At 40.0% G+C, this 22,050-nt stretch overlaps 1 protein-coding gene and 1 long non-coding RNA gene across 2 annotated transcripts in view; one reads left to right on the top strand and one right to left on the bottom strand.

Moving 5' to 3' along the window:
* LOC140688427 (teneurin-2-like) overlaps window positions 1-22,050 on the bottom strand; it is a 595,904-nt gene that overhangs the window by 467,659 nt on the left and 106,195 nt on the right. The gene's annotated exons all lie outside the window — the stretch shown is intronic.
* Window positions 12,602-16,812, top strand: LOC140688349 (uncharacterized). Its single transcript, XR_012062990.1, has 2 exons — window positions 12,602-12,667; window positions 16,225-16,812. It is a non-coding gene; the product is annotated as an uncharacterized lncRNA (long non-coding RNA).

The raw sequence follows: 22,050 nt of genomic DNA on the forward strand, positions 1-22,050 counted from the left end.
CTCGGCTCTGTCTTCCTCTTCAGCCCCATCTCCCCACCGCCATCCCCGCCCCAGGCACCCCATTCCTGTACCTCCTGCGCAGCGGCGTGCTCTGAGCATCCTGCAATTTTTCACATCTCTGGATATCTGCACTTTCAGTTTTTCTTCTCCACCTTGAATGCCCTTTTTTTATAAAAACAATCTTGCCAGGAAACCACCTATTTTCTCTTCAGTACCTCACCCAGTCAAGACTCTTCTCTGTCTTGAAACAGCTGTTGGTCTTTCCCAGAGGTAAGCCCTCTCCTCCTTGAATGCAGGTCCAAGCAGCATGAAGTTTCTAGCATTTACACTTTCCACTGTGTTGTAATGTTATTTTTGCCGGAGTCTGTCTGCCTCACTAGACTTTGAAACCAGAAGCTAACTTTTCAATCACTTTGGTATTTCCAGGACGAAGCACAGGGCCTATCACACGGCAGACGCTGGGGAAGTAACTGGTGAACTCCACCTGCCGTCTGGTGGAGTTTTCAGTTTTAAGCTCAAGCGAATAAACAGGCAGCCTCAATTATTTTGAAAACAATCAGTATGCCTTAGAAGCAATGTAGCCAGAGAACAAATGAGATTTCTTTCGGAGATCAATAAATTGGAAGTCAGAAATGTTTAGCTCCAGAACACGTGGTGTCACTGGCCAACCGTGAATCTTGGACAAATCATTTATCGCTGCTTCATCTAAGCGTTTCACCTGTAAAGTGAGGTGACTAGGATAATCTCTAAAATCTCTCTAGCTCTCAAGTATCTATTTTTTTTTATGTGAGGTCATAACTGACCACACAGGCAGACATTCAAAGAAAAGAGCTAAAGCAATCTACCAAAAAAAAAAAAAAAAACCCTATTTGTTGTAAATAACCAGAGATGTGCACTGAGTTAAGAAGAAATAACAAATTGCTTCCAACCACCTTCCCAAAAGTACTTATGTAACTGAATCTTTCATACTTAGCTCTAAAAAATAACCCCCCCAAAACTGCCTTGGAAAACAGTCCTTTGGCTAGGAAATGTATGTCTTTATAGATGCATCAAAGGCCTCTTTTCTATCTTTTCCTTCACATTTTCAAATCAAGTACACAATCCTATTATTCACGGCCCTAAGTTTCCCCCCCAAAATATCAAATTTGTCTTTGATTCCACAGATCCTGAATATTTATATGCCTTTCAAGTCAGCATAGTTTGTTGGGGAAAAGAACACAGCTCAGTCACGTCTATTAAATATTAAGTATTTTGCTGCGAAAGCAGATACAGGTACACAGATGTGTGATCACAGCCTCTAGAGATACAAACATGATGCTTTCCCCCCCATTTGGTTGCAAATGAGGAAAAAAAAAACTGTGCTAAAAGAAATCTTGCTTAAGTAACATGGCGAGCAGTAATGCGGTGTTCAAAGGAAATGTGTTTGAAGTTGCACATTACAGCCAAAGGAGCACCACCATAATTCATAGTGATTAATGTTAACGTCAAAAATATTAAAGGAAGTAATAATGATTTGTATCTTCATGTAATGGGCTACCCTTTCTTTGATCTTTTATTCCCTTTGATCAATGAAATTAACGGACAATACATTTCAAACCAATAAAAGAGGAATTCGTCTTTAGCCAGCACACATTGGTCAGCCTGTGGGAATAATCACTGCATGAGGTCAGAGAGACAAATGCTGAACTGGTGTGGAAAAGGGATCAGATAATTTTATGACCATTAATAACGTTTGTCGTGCTGCAACCTCACGTGCAGATAAGAGTAATCCAATCATCCTCCTGGGCTCAGACTAATTACCTTTGGGATCACAAAGACCCCACCGGACCAGCACCCAGCATGGGACACTTGTGTGCTTTGAGAGGGGAGGAGGTGCTTTGCTTCCATTTCAGGGCAGAACAAGGTCAGCTGAAGACCTTTAAAGAGCCCTAAAACCTGAAAACAGTTTGGTGCGTCCTCTTGCATTTGTTATTTTTAAAAAATCATAAAACACACAATTTCATGCACATGCTGAAATTAAAATGGAGTTTTTCTAGATTCCTTTGGTTGCAAAGTTCCAGTTTTTCCTTCCAGCTGAATGTTTAGAAATGTTTTGGTGTCCCTGCTTTTGGTGTCCCTTTCTTTCTTAGGACCATGAGCCCTTTCACAATTTACCTCTTTGGTAATTAGCCACTTGGTGGGAAAAGTGAAGATGGATTTTCCCACAGCCAAGAAAACCAGCACACACTTGGTTCCCTCGCTCAGGTCCCTAATATCAGAATCTATTTCAGGAGCTCTGCTTCCCTAGGCATAGGTGGTGGTTGTGGATTTCTGAGATCTTTAGTTAGGGCTGGTTGCATAGATTATGTCCTCTTGAGGGTATCTTCCCAACCAAAGGCATTCCTGAAGACATTCCTTATGCATTAATTCCATATCTGGAATGAGCTCTGTATCTACACTGATACTAGTCATCAGTGCCAGATAAATGTTGAACACATCCAGGGAACTGCACTCAGTAAAGGCTGTCTTGTCACAACTTCAATGCCAAGGGCTGAAGAAATGCATAATGTGTAGATGGTTAACTATTTCCACATATGTGGCTATCTGTTTATTGTGCTCTGCTCCCCTTTCTCCAAATGCCTGATGTGTCACAGAAAAGAAAATGAATCTTATTAGTATCTAATAACCTAAGGGTTACTGAAAACTGACCACCATGTTGCTAAATCATTCTACCCACAGCTCTCAGCAGCAGGAAACCGTGATTCTCCTAATAGACTTATAATATACAAACAGAATTTGCTTCCATAAAACTGCAGGGGTACAGCTCTAGTTGGCTTTGGTGTGAGGAAATTCATGATCATCAATAATTTATCTCAAAGATTCATTAAAGCTCAATGTATTTATAGCCGTCTAACTACAGTAAAATAAGATTCATAACCATCAGTGGAGGAAATGTTATTCATATAATTTTCAGCATTTATTAAAAAACATTGTATAGATTTTTTTTTCCCTTTGCATGGAAGCTCAGTGAAGCCTCTACAAGGAAAAATAAGTTTTGGGAAGGAAGAATTTTCCAGACCCAGATTCAGAGACAAGGACTATAGGTCTAATTATAGACAGGTAAGGTCTCAAAGATTTCCTTTAGCCCCTGCGAGTGCTTATTCTCATAGGAACTGTGGCATCTCACCTGTGTTCTGCCAACTCCTTTGCTGCCTTCTGTGTTCCTGACCCTAATTCCACAAGGTGATTGTCGTTCACTCTCTCGGTTTAGTGTTTAGCTTCACAAGGCCGTGCCTCTGACCTGGGGACTTCACTTTCAGCCTCCTGCCAGCCCATTTCTCACTTGCCTAAATTGCTAGCCTCAACTTTGAGACTCATATCCAAGCTTACCTCCTCTGGGAACCATTTCTGTTCCCCGGTTTTGACAACGGAAAGGACTGGAGTGGTAATATACATTGGGAATGATCTGAAAACTGGAAGAACCCTTGAGATCATCAGGATACTGGGTTCAAGAAAGGATGGTAGGAGAAGAATTGAAGACCACGAGTGAAGAAAGCTCCTGGGAAATTCTGCTGTAAAGCAGATCAGTGGGGGGTTAGGTCGACCGATGTGTCAGATAAAGCCACGCATGTGTGTTTTAATGCAGTGAACAGCATGTTTGCATGTTTAAAAATACTTATGGAGGAATGAATGAATCCTATAAGCCCTATTTCTGCTGCCAGGAAGAAGGCTGTGTCTCTAGGCTGACTGATGAACTCCTATTGTAAATAGCAGGAGCAGAAGATTATTAGTCTCAATTTGGAAACTAAATCCCGAAAGAGCCATGCAGAACACAGACAGGCCTTCAAACTTGACTCCACTCAACTGAGCGGATGAAGACTTGTGCTTCTTTTTTTTTTTTTTATGACAATGAAAGATTAACTTCTGTATACAGAAACTTCACTTCAGAATCTTGTGTTATTTTGGTTACAGAAATGCTTATCACTTCGGAAAACTAAATCTTTACAGTGAAACCAATGCTGATACGGACACATGGCTTCACACATCAGAGATGCACAGATGTTTCTGGTAGCACCAAGTCAAAATCTGTTGGGGCTTCAACCTTCTATTTTTGTAATTAATACTGCATCTGTCCTCTGTTTAGCGTCCCTTGGCTGGCTACCACAGCCGGAAAGGCGAACACAATCCAGCTACAAAACTGCAGGATGGGCAGCTGCCATACTGGTCGTGGTGGGACACATGTACCACTGCAGGGGCTCTGGGTGCAGGTGCCCAGCCTACGTGTGGCAGTGGTAACTGCCCAGCGATGGCGGTCCGGGTTCCTGGGCACTGCCTCTTCAGCAACATGCTATCAACATCTAGAACCTCGGTGCTGGCAAGGGACACCAAGGTATGCAATCTGAGATTGCCCCCAATGCAGGGCTCCCCTGCAGCATCCCTTGTTTTCAGCCAATCAGTCTTCACTTGCAACTATCTAGAGATGGTAGCTTACTCTCATAGGAACACCCATTCCAGGATCTAAAAACAGCTCAGAACACTTTAAAGCTGTCGTTTGATTAGTGCATCATCTATCTTCCTAGAATGCGCCCAGTTTGCTTCTATGAAGACACACAGAATTAGAGTCCTTCACCTACAAAACATGAAGCTAGGTGCCAAATTCTTTCACTTTTACACACTAAATACGTCCCTTGCCCTTATATTCGCTCCTCAAGGATCTCGGATCTCTTATCATCCTGTCCCCTTCTCCTGGTATTACATTTCCTGCTGAACTTCTCCTTGGCCAGATCTGGACTTCATTTCTACCAACCAAAGAGACAAAGAGTAGGTATCAAATAAAGGCTGGGTCTGCTGACTCCAAGGAGATTCTGAGCTGCTGAACTGAAAGTCTCATCACTTAAGTTTATATTCTTGGTCATCTCTAAAAGGAAAAAAGGTAAATGTTAGGTTGAAAGGGCAGAATTACACCAGGTACAGGTGGAAACAAATTAGACTTGACCATCCCTCTCATGTAAGCCCTTTCTTGCAGTGGTGGCTTGTCTCTCTCTTTAAGGACAACCTGGCCTGACCCCACGACTACTCTAACCGCTCTGAGATAATAAAAGTCCGTCAGTGACTTTCAGTTAACTAAAATGCTTTTCAGTTAAAAAAAAAAGTCTTCCAGATTTAAAATGTCTATTCCAAGTTAAAACTCCAAAATTCATTTAAAGATAAATTATTCCCTCTCTCCTCCTTCAGTTCCGTTTCAAGTCTAAACTCCACGGTCATGGAGAAGGGCCACTGCCATTCCCTGAATGGCAGAACAGCTTGCTCTCTCTCTTCTCCCCCCATTCCTAGCTTCTCTGTCTCGATTTCTGAGCCTTACAGACCTGGAGCTGGGAAGCAGAGAAGGGGTAAAAGGTAGAGGGGACATGACCACTGACTTGACTAGCATTGATGTAACCTGGCCGTGGAGTCCTGTGGTCGTGAAAGATGTCTGATGCTCGACTGCTGACTCTTCAAGCATTCCTCCCACACCATCTCCGTCACAGATCGCCCAGGAGGCCAGTGTCCCCATTGACTGCTTCTAGCAATGACTCTCAGTCTTCATTTCACAATACAGCCCCAGGCTCTTCTGTGCCTGTCTTGCCTTCCAAGAGCTCTCCTTCAGGAAAGTTTCTCCCACAAAGTCCACAGGAAACATACACATCTTTCCCTTCACCAGGACCCAGGAGCACAGGCCATTCTAAAAGAAGCCCCTCTCCCCACTCCCGGATCTAAGTCATGTCTCTCACCGCGTCTTCTCCAGGAATGGTCCCAGCACCAGACTCTATGCCGCAGAGACAGCGGGGGATCCGGGTCAGTCACTCTCTGAAGACTTGCTCAGTGGGCCTGGGGAGAGAGACCTCTCCTTGCCCCTTCATAAGACCCTACATTGCCCTCCCAGAAATCGCACCCTCCATTTCCACTTTTCCTACCAGTTTCTGCCGCCTCTTTAACAGGAAAGGTGGTGGTGGTGTAAAAGTAGCAAAACCAGTTCTCAGGCATTTCTTCTGCAGGTTTTGCATGGTTGGCCTGGGACCCTGTGCTGGAACGAGAGCAACTGGGGCCGAAGGCAGAAAGCAGACACAGAGATTCCCTATGGAACTGCCTGCTACAGACTGGCAATGGATCTGTAAAACATCCTTCTTGTCTTTGAGCATATTTGAAAAAGTCTCTAAATGAAGACCTTAAAAACAAAAAGCTTCAAATCATAGAACTTAATAAAAACAATAGCAATAAACACAAGTGACTCACAGCACCTGGGATCAGCCAAGGAAAATTTTGTCCAGAAACCATCACCAAAGTGCCTCAAGAAATGCAATGATCATAACATAACTTAAAACTTGTAGAGCAAGGATACGGAGGTGCTGTTTTTCTACCGAGGGGAAAAGAGCAAAGTGGGAGGTAATTTGCTAAAATCTTTCTCAAAATGCAAATGTCCTCACGAGTCCTGAAGAAACCAATACACCTTCCCATATATATAAGATGCACTCTTTTTTTTTTTTTTTTTAAATAGAAACAGGATTCACACACTCTGCTTTCCAAACTGGATTCCGAGTAAGGGAGAAATATTTTGACAATGGAGTTGAGGATCACAAAGCAAAATAGCATTTAAATGGCAAAGCATGTTCAGTGTGGGAAGGTCAGCCTGGTCTCATTTGATATCTTCATTAATGGTCCAGACCAGAGAAATAAACAAGTTAATTAAACCTACAGGTAGTATTAAATTGGTCTGAGGGGCAAAGACTGGTGAGAGATAATAAGGCGGCTTTGGAGATTAGGGAGAGAGAGCAAATAAAAAAGAATTCAGGAAAGTGCATATGTTTAACAGGATAAGGCCCTTGGAAAACAGGATGGTGAAAGACAAATTCAACTGCTTATACAGACAATTAAATAAATCCTAGATTCAGTGCCTCTGGAAAATAATCACCAACATCATTTGGCCTTCCCACTCAAGGATGTAGAATAATAATAAGTAAGGGGAGAAAAACTTCATGAAATATACCTCAATTCCTGGGGAAAAAATGTGTTTATGTCTAAATAATATATAAGAATTCAAAGCAAGGATGTTTTATTGATATAATTTCATAACCATAATATAACTAAACTAGAGAAGAAATTAAGATTACCTATTGAAATGTGATTGATCATTGTATCACTGGTCTAAAGAATTTCAAAAATTAAAATTTTTGAAGAATATAGTTTGTTTGTTAAGTAAGCCATCTTGGAAATGCTTGACAATTATTATAAACAAAGCAGATGAATCACCATAAAGGAGAAGAAGGACTGAAATAGCCTGACTCCCCCTTACCTGTTGTGCTTCCTCTCTTTCCTAATTTCGGTGATGTACATAATGTACCATCTCCAAAGGTTAAAACAAACCTTCCAGTGGCCCTGTGCATGGTCCCTTGCAATGCTTCTCCCTTCATTCGAGGACACCCCCCTCCCCAAGTCCGCCCAGATCCTCCCCAGGCTGGAGTCAGGGCACACATCCCCTGACCATCATACTTAACGCTGACCTTCCTACCAAGCCCGTTATGTTACCTTTACTCTGCTCTATTTTCTCTGCGGGACTTACCCACTATGTAAAACTACCCTCTAGTCAATTCATTATTTACTTTGCTTCTTTCTGTCTCCCCCTTCTTCCCCTCAAACATAAGCTCTGGGAAGGCAGCCTCCTCACCTCTTTCACTACTGTGGCCTCAGCTCCAATAAGAGCTTCCTCCATAAGAGATCACTGAGTATATGAACGTACATAACCTGGCTGACAGGACACTGTGAAAACCCCACCCAGACAGGAAGAAGGGAGACACGGTAACGGAGCAAATGGTGGTGGGTGACGTCATTACCAATGTGCAACTGCACCGAATCTAAACTCAGACTGAAGTTTTCAATAAACCGAATTAACACAAATTTCAATAAACAGCATTAATACAAATCCATCAGAGTAGTTAAATCGCCAACTCTGCAGTTACTCATTTGGTCGTGTGAGGCCTCGAAGGATGACATTTTGAGGACCAGTCATCCAACAGCATCACATCAGTGCCTATACTGACTCATGAAAATTCATATGAAGTTAACTACCCTGTGGTTACTTCCAGTTTTCTTTTTTTTTTCCTTTTTCCAACAGAGTTGAATTAATGTGTGCCACCTAATGAAATATGCTGCAATTAAAGAACTACTGTGCATAGTAATAGCCCTGCGTGTGTATGTTTCAAATAACGTAGAGGCTGTGGTGACATTTCAGGAATGGAAAGAATGAAAAACAAAATTAAATCGCTATTAGATTTCAGATTGCATCTGGGTAACCTGAATGCGAAGACAGCCAATGAAACACTGATGGTTTAACGTGCTCCCGCCCATTCTGAAACATGATATGTCTGGAGGTTTGTTTTATGTTTGTAATGAAATATAACGTGGCCCACAAATCAAGAAATATGAGAACACTTTCATATGTAACAGAAAATCATCAACACAAATGTTCTTAACCTACTCCAGAAAAGTATTTGCCCTTTGGAGAAGGAATTTTGGCGTCTTAGAAGACAGTATTAATTTCTACTGTAGCCAAGGTTCCCTGCAACCCTAAAATACGACTGGAGTGCTCAGCCTGAAATCTAGTAAAGTAGATACTCGTAAAAACCAACTCATGGCTTCTAGCCTCAAAAGACTCAGAAATGATCAGCACAGTTAAAGAGTTGCCTGCAACAGCTACTGGAAGAAAATAAAAATATTAATTCAACTCAGTTTCCTGAACCACTAATTTAAAGTAATTTCACATGGGGATGGAGGGTATAGCTCAGTGGTACAGTGTTTACTTAGTATGCACAAGGTCCTGGGTTCAATACCCAGTGCCTCCATGAAAAAAATTAATAAGTAAATAAACCCAATTACCTCTTCCAAAAAAAAAAAAACCAATAAAAAACAAAACAAAAACAAAATAAAAATAATTTCACATGTACACTTGCCTCTCTTTCTGCTATCTTTTCCTCCTTACAGTCAGAAAAAGCTCAGTGCTAAGATATCACTATGGAACAACCAACTCTTATACCACCTAATGCTAACATATCTAAATGAAAGGAAACCTTGAAAGGATGGACTAGATTTTGCTACTGAATCCTCAAGACGGCATTCGGTGGCAAGAGTCATCAGCAGTTTGGGGGATTATTTAGGCTGGTCTGGAAAGTAGGAAACTGCATAGAAACACCCAGCGCCATCTTCTTATTTCCTAATATCTTGTCCAGATTTCCTTTCTGGAGTTCAGAGAAGGTTTTCCTCACTTACCTGCTCTACCCACCCCGTCACCCCACTCAAGATATCTGAAGTGCCCAACTCCAATATAGTATTTGATCCAGGAACTTTTAGACATAGACAAATACCTATTTTCAGAACTATCTTGAGGATTTAGGAAAGTTCAAGTAGACACCTAGTCAGAAAGACATTCATATTGACTTACCGAATACACATAAAAATGGGTCATTAATGGATTTTTCTCGTTTCTTTAATTTTATTTAAAGAAGGAAAAATCATTAAAAAGTTATAGGCACTGCAACAATATAAGATTTTCACTTTGTAATATCATTTATCTTGCCCCCCAAAAGTCTGAACACCAAACCCCACCTCCCAAAAATACACTGAATTACAAATGTTAAATGATAGTGTGGTGTTTGCAGTGTGTCTACTTACATTCGCTAAAAACAGAAAAAGCCTTCCCCTAATGAGAATCAATGTTCCCCAGAACAATAGTTAAGGTACTTATGTTCACATGCTTACCTTCTTTCAAATGATACAATTTTAAAAATTTCACTGTTATCTCTTTTGAATATTAGGTACAAAAAAGTCCGTCATATATTTTCATAAAAAAAAAAAAGAGACAGGAAAGGAAAACTACAAAATCACTATGAAATAAACTGAAATCGACTAGCTGGCTTCCACGTTTCAAACTGCACCTTCGACAAAAAGAAACAGCAAATAAAATTGCAAGCACACCTTGCAAAGGCTCCTCTTCGGTGCTAAAGACAACAATCAGCTTATCATAATTAACTTCACAACTGAGGGAAAAACGGACGTCAGCTAAGATGTGATGTCCAAGCCTACAGTTTGAAAGATGGAACTCAAGTGGATGGGAACTGAACGTGGGCCAGACGGCTTTATTCTAGTCACCCTGTTCCACAAATCAAGTAGAGGAATATCTGCCCATCAGCAAGGTTGTATATTAGTTCCGTTTGACTGGACTGAGTGCATTATCCCATAAAGCAAATTTTCTCAAAAAAAAAAAATAGCAAGAATGAAGAGATGGGATTTATATGTGTCCTTCATCACAATATACTGTTGACTTGTTCAGTGTGGTCCCTGCAGATAGTACTAAACTGCATCCTATTCCTCTGATCTCACACTCGTCAATCTGGCATGCAACGCTGAGGAAAGCATTCCAGCAAGCGAGCCCACGTGCTTCCTCCTGTTCCCTTCTCTCACTGCAGTTCTCCCGCTGCCCTGCCTCCATGCACCTACTTGGTATTGCTTGCAATAATTACACCTCAATTTCTGAGCTGAAAAATAAAATAAAGCCATCCAGGTGAGATTTTCATCTATAGGGGCCTTGGCTTCACCTCAGAAACACCTGACGGAATAGATACAAGATAGCAGGAAATAAACATGACAAAGTCCTTCAGCTGAGTTAGAAATGAAGTATGCAAACTGCCCTGTAGCACCCCACAATTTCCGCAGGGAGCAAATGCAAAAGGGAAACCAAGACTCACAACCACAACTTCCGTGCAGATGGCGCTGGCTGCTGACCTGGGGTGAGGTAAGAAGAGGGCGGGAGAGAGGAAGAGGAATCCAGTTCCACTTTTCATTGCATGATTCACATGCATATATATATCAGAAGAGTTCTCTTGACCAAGCATTTATTAGAAATCCTCGCCCAGCCTGCTTATAAACAATTTGAGAACTCATGCACTACAATATTCATAGCCGTGCTCAGGAAGTGACCTTCTGAGCCGACTTTATTAGGAGCTATAAAAAGTGCTAGCTAATAAAACACAAGGGCATTTAGTTGATTTCCAAGATTTTACTTTCCAGGCCTCTCATCCTCTTCCAAAAAGCTCTCCTACTAATGATCAGAATTGTTGTGTGATCCACCCTTGACAATACAGAAACCCAACAGCAAAGGCAGCAAAAATATAAATCCCACTGCATCTTTGGGACATTATTCAACCTGAAGTCTAAGGCTAGGCTTGCAAATTGCGCCACTGAGCATCTCTATTGTGGCTTATTTGTGGCGCAATTATATGCATGCACTTTTTGGTGGTTTTACCCTTGAGTCTGTATTCCACAAAAGCTCATAAATTTCTCAAAATTAGCTATACCTGTAATCTTATAATATTCCCCAGACCATGAATAAAATTGTACTTATTCACTTAAAATTAATATCCTTCTCTGGATTCTCAGTGGAAATCTGACAGAACACTGAACTTCCTGTTCACATGGCGAGGTGTTTTAATCCAGCAATCGTGGCTATCCATCTTCGAAGGATGGCAAAGCAAGATTGGAAAGTGGCCTGCTGCTCGCAGGCTGAACTTCCAATACAAACCTGTATGAAGGTCACCTTAGCAGGAAAGAGACCTGAGCAACTCATAAGGCTTTTAAAGAATTCAAAACATACAACAGGAAAAAAAAAAAAAAAAGGAAATGGACGCAGGAAACCCTCTTTCAACCCTTACAAGCCGTTCATTCTATTCTCGCTATAAGTTTAATTATATATAGAATGTATGAGGTTGTCCTATTTTGGAATCAACTCCAGACTTGAGCACTCAGGCGACTGCAAGTTTACTAACTTAAGGAATGTTATGTGGGAATGCAAGGTTGCCATTTCTCAAGGAAAGCCAAAAAAAAATCTAACTTGTTTTTAATGTGAAAATTCCAACATTAAAATTCTCTCTACTTTTGGCTCCAATGAAAGCTGGTCTAAATTGGATACTAAACTGGAAAACAAATACTCTGTGGTACCCTCCAATGAATGTTTACATGGAGAGATGTTGGCTCCTGCACATAAGCACGAGCCTGTCTGGAGCATGAGCTTCTTAGACAGCTTTGCCCCTTGTCTGGGTTTCAGATTTTCTACATGCAAAGTGAAGTTTTGATTGGTTTCTAGCTGTCTTTCTGTGGATCAGCTCCTCAGAAGACCTGCATCACCTTTAACAACTGCAAGTTCCCAGGTCCCACTCAGCTCTACTGAACCAAAAATGCCAGAGGTGATGCTCAGGAAACTCCACAGGCAAAGCCTGGAGGTGGTTGGTGACGCACAGGACTAGAGGAGCGGGGACTAGAGCCCTTCAGCTCTTGCACAATGTAACATTGCCAGGAACCCCTGCAGGAAGTGACGTTCCGTGCAAGAGGAACAAGGAGGCAAGGAGTGGTACATAAAGGATGCCTGGCAGGCATCAGCAGAGTTTAAACATAGGACAGGGTTGCCACTTCTCCCTTTATGCAGACTTTGTCCTTCCCTTTCCTTTTTAGGACTCTCACCCCCTGCTGGTACTACCCAGAATTTCTCACTTCCCCGCTCTGTTCCCGTTACTATGGAGACAGAAGCCAGAAGCAGCAGCAGAGATGCAAACAGAGAGCTGAATCCTGAAAGTGGGGAAGGAAGGAGCAAGGTCAGAAGAAAGAAGTAAGCAAATGGGAGTTAGGAGGAAAAACCCAGTCCTCATAGGGCAGAATCCACAAGCGGGTGAGGAATGAAGACACAGCTGGGGAAATGGAAAGGAGAGAAAAACGTTGGGGATGCTGAGCACAGTGAGCATGTGACCCATCCAAAAGGTCACCAGTCAACTGCAACTGTGTAGGAATAAGAGCCCAGGGCTGCCATATCCACTGTTTGTTTTTTTTTTACCCCCAAGAAAATTCGGAAATCTAGATTTTATTCGCAATTCTTAACATGTAAGTGTTCATAAATAATTAAAATATATTTATTCGTTAAATTCTACCAACCAAACTGACCCCCAGCCTGCATCTACTATCCTAGAAGATGTGTGAATCATGAGAAAGCGACCAGTGAAGAAGGAATGTGCCCAGGAAGGAAAACGCGATGCAGGACAATGGAAAAGGAACGAGCTTCCCGTTACTCTTCAACAGAGGACCAGGGAACTGTTAGAGATTAGCCAGGATGTTTGGCTGATCCCTGACAATCACAGATGTAATTGCTTTGTTTCTAAGAAATCACTGGCTATTTTTTGCCCACATCAGAGGAACGTCCACGTGGCTGTCAGTGGTAAGGACGTGAAGCACTAGCTGGAGGGCTGCTCCCAGGACACAGGGAGTCAAGTAATTAGCAAGGTGCAGCCAGGACTCTAACCAGCACTGGCTTTACAGCTCTGTAACTGGAAACGGAACAAAATGTTTCATAATTTTCACCCATGGAAGAGTGTTGTGGAACTAAGAAAGCAACATTCATGGAGGGGCAAGTACTAAGCGTGGAAGGGTTGTGAAAATAACAACAAATCTAGTCCGCAGTCCCTGGCGCCCAGCACTGGATAAATGCCAGCCATTCTTAACATCTGGGTTACCTCTGACAACAGCCCCATGATGGGAAATTAATTTAATCCCAATTCTGAAGATGAGGATGACAGAGAGAGCCTGCAAAGTGACTTGCCTGTGCATGTAGGAAGCAATGGAGCCAAGTTTAGGGCTTTGAATCACTGTGTACACTCCCATTGCTGAGCATAGAGTCTGGAAAAGTATGGGCATTGCAGAGATGTTAAGTGTTCCCTTCCCACCCGTCTAAAACGTTTCAGATAAACTAAAGCATTGATTATACTATTTTCTGTTGACTCATCGGAGCACAAAGGGGATTGTTCTAAAGTTCTAGTTGTCCTTCACTCCATTTTATAAAGAAAATGGTGCGTTTGCTATGTTTATGACCGTGAGAACGCACAATGGTCAAGGGTCTGTACTGGCACATGGAGTGTCAGGGAGAGGAAAACACTTCAGTTCAGCCTTCTGCACCATAAGCTACAAAGCAGCAAAGAGACATGTTTATTGGGGAACTCATCCTAGGATTAAGAATATCCAGTCCATATAAGCCACACAACTAATGTAACTAGATTGGCCCGGATTAAAAAAGACTAAAAATAAAGCACAACTCTGCTTAACTGATCAAATTAGATTGCTGAGTGACAAAGTTTTTATGTTCTGTTCTTAAGAAACTTAAGTCATGTTTTTCAAAGATTCAGTGATAATGTAGAAAACCCCAATAAAATGTTAAGACAGATTCAAATAATTTTAGATCTTATAAACAATTTCATACAACTCTCTCATGTAGTATGTTAGGAAATTTAGAAAGAATGAGAATACAAGCCTCGAATCACATTGACTCATCAGTGGCAGAGCTTAGACAGCTTGGACCAACTACTGATCAAATAGATGAAGCCGGCTTGGTCTTTTGTTACTTTAATAAATGGACCCAATAAATTTGATATCATTTTTAAGGAAAAATACATGAAAGACAAGGTTAATAAGTATGACTACTTGCTATGAATGTTTGCTATAAATACACATCATTTGATAAAACAAATATTCTGAGTTCTTTCACATTTATAAGAAAAATGGGAACATCTGTCTACAAAAATTGGCAGGAGAAATCTAGAAAATAAATAGTAATCAGAGATACGAAAATTGAAGAGATAAATTTTCTCACCTAGATTGGCAAAGACTGAAAACATAATAAAACATATTGTTGGTGAATACATGGGTAAATCAACACAAAGTATTTGTTGATAATTCTGTGAAGGAAATTTCACAACGTGCATCAAGATACATAATGTGTATGTATAGCCTTAGATTCATTAAATTCAATACCAAGGATTCACTTAAAAAAAAAAGAGTTGTCTAAAAGTACATAAATACGGATGTTCATTTTAATGTGTATAGTAAAAAACTTATATGCCATATTAGTAAAATAATTTATAGTAAATTTATTTTATGAGATTCTTATACCCCCACAAAAATTATAATGTTCTGTATTTATGGGCATGTCTCTAAGGTTTTATCACTGAGAGGGTAAAAAATAGATGAATAAAAATGCTTAAAATTTAAGTACATAATGCCATTTATGTAAAATTTTATATTTGAGTAAAGAGATAAATTTTAAAAATGAGTAAAGTAAAGTGCATATGGGACAATATGCACCAAAGTATTAACAGTGATAGTTTTTGGATGTTAGATTTTGGATAATATTTACATTCTTCCTATATGTTCCTGAATCATTTAAATCAAATTTAAATGATCATGAATTATAATTAAGTGAAAAAAATAGATACTTTAGTGTGATTTTTTTTTCTGAAGTAAATGTAATTTTTCTAAAAAAGAAAATAAAAGCACAAGATTACACTAATAGCCTAGTTTTTTCCTAAATAATATCTAATATTCACCATTTTTTAAAAAAGCAAGCAGAATTATCTTTACTATCCTAACAAATTTTGCATCCAAAGTCAGTGCTAATAAATAAGCATCTCCAGGGCTGTACGGAGTAAGAGGATGTTTGAATTAAAATAGAGACTTCAATGCTATCTATCTGGGTGAACGAGACCCAACCAGTAAACGTTCCCTAGACTGCATTTACTAAGGCATTGCATGAGAAATTGGAGGTTGATGACCTCTGAAGACATTTTTACAACAACAACAATACTTCAGTAACTCAACATCCCCTCAAAATGATCCCAACTCCTATCTGAATATGATTCTAGATTACAAAGGATAAAGTCATATTTTAAATGGAGTTACAAAAACGTAAAATTCTTCCACAATGCCTTGAAGAGACTCTTAAGAACTAAACAACATGCCTGTATTAACATACGCGTAGCAACTTGTTTGGTGGGGGTTTTGTGGACAAGATAACACCAGAGGGAAAGAAGGAAAGAAAGGACCGAGATGAAGGAAATTTAGAAAGATGACCATAACCAAAGGCACACAGACATGGAAGTCTTGGTCTTTATTATTATTATTATTATTATTATTATTATTATTATTATTATTATTATTATTATTATTATTTTCATTCTAGAGATTCAACTGAATTATAAGATTAAGTATGGGGCAGGTGGAATGGGGAAGGGTAGAAGAAAAATCTAACCAATTGTTAAGTCTACTGTATTGCACTAAATGCTTGACCTCTGCTTCCATAATTAACTCCAATGATACTATGGTAACAATAATATTCATCTTTTACAGGTGGGAGAATTAAGGCTGGCAGGCATGGACTAATCGACAATCCCACAGCACACAGTTGGGACTGAAGCCCATTAATGTCTGACTGCAAAACTCAAGTTCTTAATCCAGGACTGTGTCATGCTGGACAACTCACGTTCAGATCAGACTCACATTCCAAAGCCTCACTGTAAGGATGACAGTCACTCGCCCTGGATGGCCTTGGAGCACTTGAGGTGTGGCTAAGGAGACTAAGGAACTTATTAACCTTTCGATTTTATTTCATTTTTAGTTAACAATTCAATTTTTGACAATGATACTCAGTTCAGTTACTGGAAGATCTTAAGTACGTGATGGACAGCTCAGGTGCGGGCACCTTCTTTTTTCAACCATGAATTTGATGTCCTCCAAATGTAAGTCAAGTAATTCTGATGAACATTTCCCATCAGAATTGAGATGTGCTTCAGGTATAAAATACGGACCGGATTCCAAGGATTTGGTGTGAAAAAAAGGAATCTGACATATTTCTTAATAATTTTTGTATTGATTACATATTGAGCCGGTGGTATCTTGAACATATTGGGTTAAGCAAAAATACACTATTAAAGTTAACTCTATCTGTTTCTTCTTACCTGTTAACGTGGCCAGTAAAATACAGGGGGCTTGTATTATAATTCTGCTGGATTGCATAAGTCTACATCAGTGTTTCTAAACCTTGCCCGTATCTTCCCATCAGCTGGAAGCTAGATAAATTATCAATGTCAAGCCTGACTGGATTAGCTGGGGTGGGACCTGAGCATTTATACTGTTAAAGATGTCCCAGCGATTCTCGCAGTGAGGAATGAGGTGGCATGCTAAAATGAGTCCATTTTCTTGTGCAGACAGTGAGAAGATGCTGAAAGGTTTTCAAAGGGGAAGGAACAGAGTGCTGTCAGATACGTACAGAGGTGCATCTGGGAGTCCTGGGCTGAAAGAAGCATATGCGTGGATGCCCCTGCCTGGTCCAGCCCACTCACCTCCCAGCCTCACCGTCACTACTGTCCCCCTGGCTCACTAACATCCAGTCACAATGCCTCTCCTTCAGCTCCTTGAAGTAGCCATGCTAGTCTCACCTTACAGCTCTTATGTTTGCGGTTGCTTCTGCCCACAAAGCTCGTAACACAGATCCTTACAGGAATGGTTCTGTGTCTTCTGTTACCCCTATTTCCATGCCCAAACCTGATTCCAGGATTTGAAGTCGTCTCACCAGCCCTGTCTCTCACTCTCACTCCTGCCCCTTCCCTCATCCGCACTTCATTTTCTTCATGATGCCTGACACCGTCTGACAACCTCTTGTTCACTGCTTACCTTAGGTCTCTCCTTCTAGAAAGGAGCTCCAGGAGAAGAGACTGGTCCCTATTAGCCGCTCTTCTATCCCCAGTGCCTAGAACAGTGACTAGCAAATAGGGGAACCTCCATAACTATTTACCAAGAAAGGCAATGAGCACCCGATGCTGAAGAACAGATTATAACCATGACGCTCTCATTTTCAAATAGTTTACCAACATTTTGAGATAATTTTTTCAAAGACTTAGAGCTAATGACTAAATTCAGAAGAGAGAGAGTTGATTAATACTCACTTCTGGCAAGTCTCTATTCTTTACAAAAATTTTTAAAAATTTTTATTTTTAAATTTTTTAAAATTGAAGTACAGTCAGTTACAATGTGTCGATTTCTGGTACACAGCACAATGACCCAGTCATGCAAATGTCAGCCACTGTATATAAAAACACAAAAATTTTAATTTCTTCTGTATAGCTCTGGGAACTACATTCAGTATCTTATAATAACCTTTAATGAAAAAGAATAAGAAAACAAATATATGCATGTATATGCATGACTGGGACATTGTGCTGTACACCAGAAACTGACACATTGTAAATCTCCATTCTTAAGGCTAATTTGATTGCTTGTTCATTTATTTGAATAGCCTATTACCTCAATTTGAAATGTGGCTATATTAAAATTTCAGTTAAGCCTATTTTCCTTGAGTAAAATGCCACACGTCAATTTTTAAGAATACCAGTAAATAAATAAGTATTCCTTTGCTAATGGTCCTTCCCACTAGCAAGCCTTCTTGAATAATTTGCTTTCAGAAGAGAAGTGTTGACCAGGGGACAAGTCACTAAGGGGATTATGTTTTCTGTCTCAACAGTAGCAGAAAAATGCAGCTGAACCCAGACTTGTAGACTTAGACTGATATGTGGCCTATTTACTCCTTGATGGTAAGGTAGACACCCTCACATTGCAATTTCTATTTTGGACCTATAGGTGCATTCTCAGGAAACATGTTGGCTTGAGGGAAAAACCGAAAAGATAACAGAGAGGGGTTTTGAAAAGAGATGCTTTTAACTCATTGACTCTCTGATTCTACTGTCATTCTGGTCAACGATAAACCATCATCCTTCAGGGAAACAGGGGCAAAAGAATAGCATTTTTATTAGATGCATTTCACCTTTGAAAATTATCTACACTTTTACACTCCCACAGTCAGTTCACAGTACTAATATCACACCTAATTTCTCTGAATCTCAAAAGATTTTCAAATAATTCTCTCATAGTTTGTGTCCATATAAACCAATAAATGGATTACATTCATCCAGGTATATGACTTTCTCACTGGTGACAGGTATAATGTGTGTAATGCTCTTCACATATTAAGCCAAGTGCAATTCAAGAAATTACTAATGTTGAGTTAATATCCTTCATTTCATTTGAACCACTTCAGAATGCCATGCATTAAAACACACTAAGCTGGAAATTGCTAATGAAGTTTAGTTGCAAGGGAAAGCAAGAATTCCTGTTACTGTCCTTGGATTGGACCCAGGAGTGCAGAATGTTAGAATTATGATTCCTCATCTACAAGTTGCCAGAATCTTAGAAGCTCAAATTCTCAGAAGGAGGATGGAGCATTTAAGAGGGCCAGTGGGTGGTAAGTCCCAGAGGCCTTATTAGCACATCACAGCTTCGAGGGAACTGTTTTCATTTGGCGAGATAATGCCTTGGCAAAGTATCTACAGATCTTACAGTAAATAGATCGTGCTTGAGTAATTTACTAAATTACTGTATCTTTGAACCTTTATTAATAAACATGCACGCTGAAATGAGCAAAATACATTAAAATTCCAAATTCCTATTTAGTCATTAGAGTAAAGATTTCAAAACCAAAGGTCTCCAGGAGAAAGTGATGGAAATTAGAGACAAAGGAATGAAGAAAGACAATGAGGAGGGGAAGACGGTGTTGACTGTGAGTACTCGCCTCACGGGAAGGGAACAGAAGCTTCAAGTCCAATTTGTTATTGCGTCTCAGGTCCAGTTTTGCCAAATCTGCTAATTTTTCAAAAAAGCAAGAATTTGTATTTCATTGTAAAAATCCCCCAAATTTTAGAAGTTGGCAATTAGCACCTGCTTTTTATAATGATACTCTGTGACTTGAGTTGCCAGAATTAACCAATAAAATTGTAACACATCCAGGTTATTTTGAATTTCAGGTAAATAATGAAAAATGTTTTTGTATAAGAACATCCAGGATATACTTATAGTGGAAATGACTGGTTGTTTACCCGGGGATTCAAATTTAGCTGTGTATCCTCTGGCAATCCTTGTATCTGGTAACCGTACATACGAACCATTTGCAAGCTAGATTCAACGCTGGGCTGCACCAACTTTAAAAAAATTCCTGCCTTGATGAATTCCAACAGACTCTTCACATGGGTATTCAATTTGAACCATTATATTAGAGTCTGTTATTCTATTACTGTGTTTCTGTGTTTTTAAAATTTTTGGTGGGGACATCTTGTTTTAACAAATAGATGTTAAAGTCCCTTGAATGCAAAAACATCCTCTTCCTTTTGATAGTAGCTACACAGAGGTAAGTTCAAAAGCAGATAAAATGTAACATGAAGTCTTGTATATACATGTGGAAGAACATAAACTTCTGTGAATTTCCACTGGAAAGATAATTTGGATCATTGAATCAAGGACAAAAATAACAATAATAAATAATCAGCATCCTTTAAAGCGTATGCTGTGCATCGGATCTTTTTCTGAGTGCTTTATATGCATTAAATTACTTAATTCTCTTGTTGCTACAAATTGCGGTAATCTTAACTATTCTCATTTTCCAAATGAAGTAGAGAGGCCTACAGAGAAGGTAAGTATCTTATCCAGGGTCACAGTGTCAGTGCCCAGCAGAACCGGAACCTCGATATTTCCTCCACAGTCTTCCAATAAAGAGCTAAAAAAATCAATGAGCAGGAACCTCTCAAAGACAGGCACAACCAGGCAAAATATCTTTCAGTTTTACAGAAAGCTGAGACAGAGAAATTTAATTCAGGTTTAGATTCATGAACAAAAATTTGCCAGATCCAAGGAGCAGCATCTGGTGTAATCTGTGTTGCCTTTTTGCACACAGAGACCAAAAAAAAAAAAAAAAAAAAGTCTTTCAAGATAATCTCTTCTTGGAAAAAAAAAAAAATCACAACATGAAGCTGAGACCAGGGCCTCCCAGTCAGAAGAGTAAAGTATAGCTCTGGCTTTATGAGTCGTTCTGTGAATTTTATGTTCTGTGCGTTCCACAAAGTAACGGGAAATTAAATTAACACAGTTCTTTATAGCATTTTAAATTTTTACCACAATTAATTTCCTGTACTACTGTATTTTGGTCCTGCAGCCATCATTTGAGTAAATTTAACTCAGATGTGGCATTCCATCCCCCAAATTAAAGAAGTAAGCCATTTGTCTTTCCTGACTGACTTCATTGATAACTCACCAGTCTGCCTTATTTTAGGCGAAAGGTTGTGCACTTAACAGAGCGGGGCCGAATATAGGTCTCCTTTCAAGGATGTTCTCTATCCCATGAATACCTCTTTCAAAAAAGATCTCTTCGTGCAATGAATAAAACATACCATGGTCACAGATTATATATAAACTTTCATCACTGTCTTGGGTGTTTCCTTAAGAAATCACCACGGGCAAACTTTGGCAAGAGCAGATACACAGGGGAGGAGATTCTCTTTGTCCCCAACTCAGACCAATAAACACCTGCCTCTCAAAAAGGAAGACTCAACCAGCCAATGAAGACAGCCCTTACTGTTTACCTGGTCTGAACTCTTTAAAGACAAGAAGCTGAAATCCGAAGGGGTGAAATGACTAATAATAATCTTACACCCACTTTAGAGAGGTTCCTTAAGCCTTTCCTCTGTCCCAGGCCCAGGAGAAGGGGTGCCCGGGCTGACCGAGTACATCCAGGGACTGCACATCTGCAAATCTCTGTCTTCAGCTATAAAACGAGAAGAGGAAAAAAGTATTTCTGAGTTTCTTCCTAGCATTCTTCATACTCGGTAGCTTCCAAAATGATTTCCAGGACCTTGAGTCATCAGGTCTACAGAACGCTGACTTTTAGGCGCTTCGGTGCACAGAGCAGAGTTCTTCCTGAACCCAGTGCTGACTGTCCACTCATTGGCATGCTATGTTCCAAAAGTATCTGCGAGTCAAGTTTTGCCTGGAATAACTCCCCCACAGAAAACGCATCCTATGTGCCGACATGACCGGATGGGCCAGAAGATAAACAACTTTAACACTAGGTGAATATTTCTCATTTCAGGGCACAGAGCTGGGTCTAGTATAGACATGGGAAAAACTTTTTCAACACTGTCCCACATTTTATTATTCTTACTCCATTTTTTGTTATTCTTTTTCTTTTTTTTCCCCCTCTGATCTACATGACCTCCCATCCCCAAAGAGCTAGAATTTGTCAAATTACCCACTGGCTCTTGGCCTTGAATAGAAATCTTTTTTCTTTTGTTCAGA

Source organism: Vicugna pacos, chromosome 22, assembly GCF_048564905.1.
Source record: "Vicugna pacos chromosome 22, VicPac4, whole genome shotgun sequence".
In the NCBI taxonomy this organism is placed as follows: Eukaryota; Metazoa; Chordata; class Mammalia; order Artiodactyla; family Camelidae; genus Vicugna; species Vicugna pacos.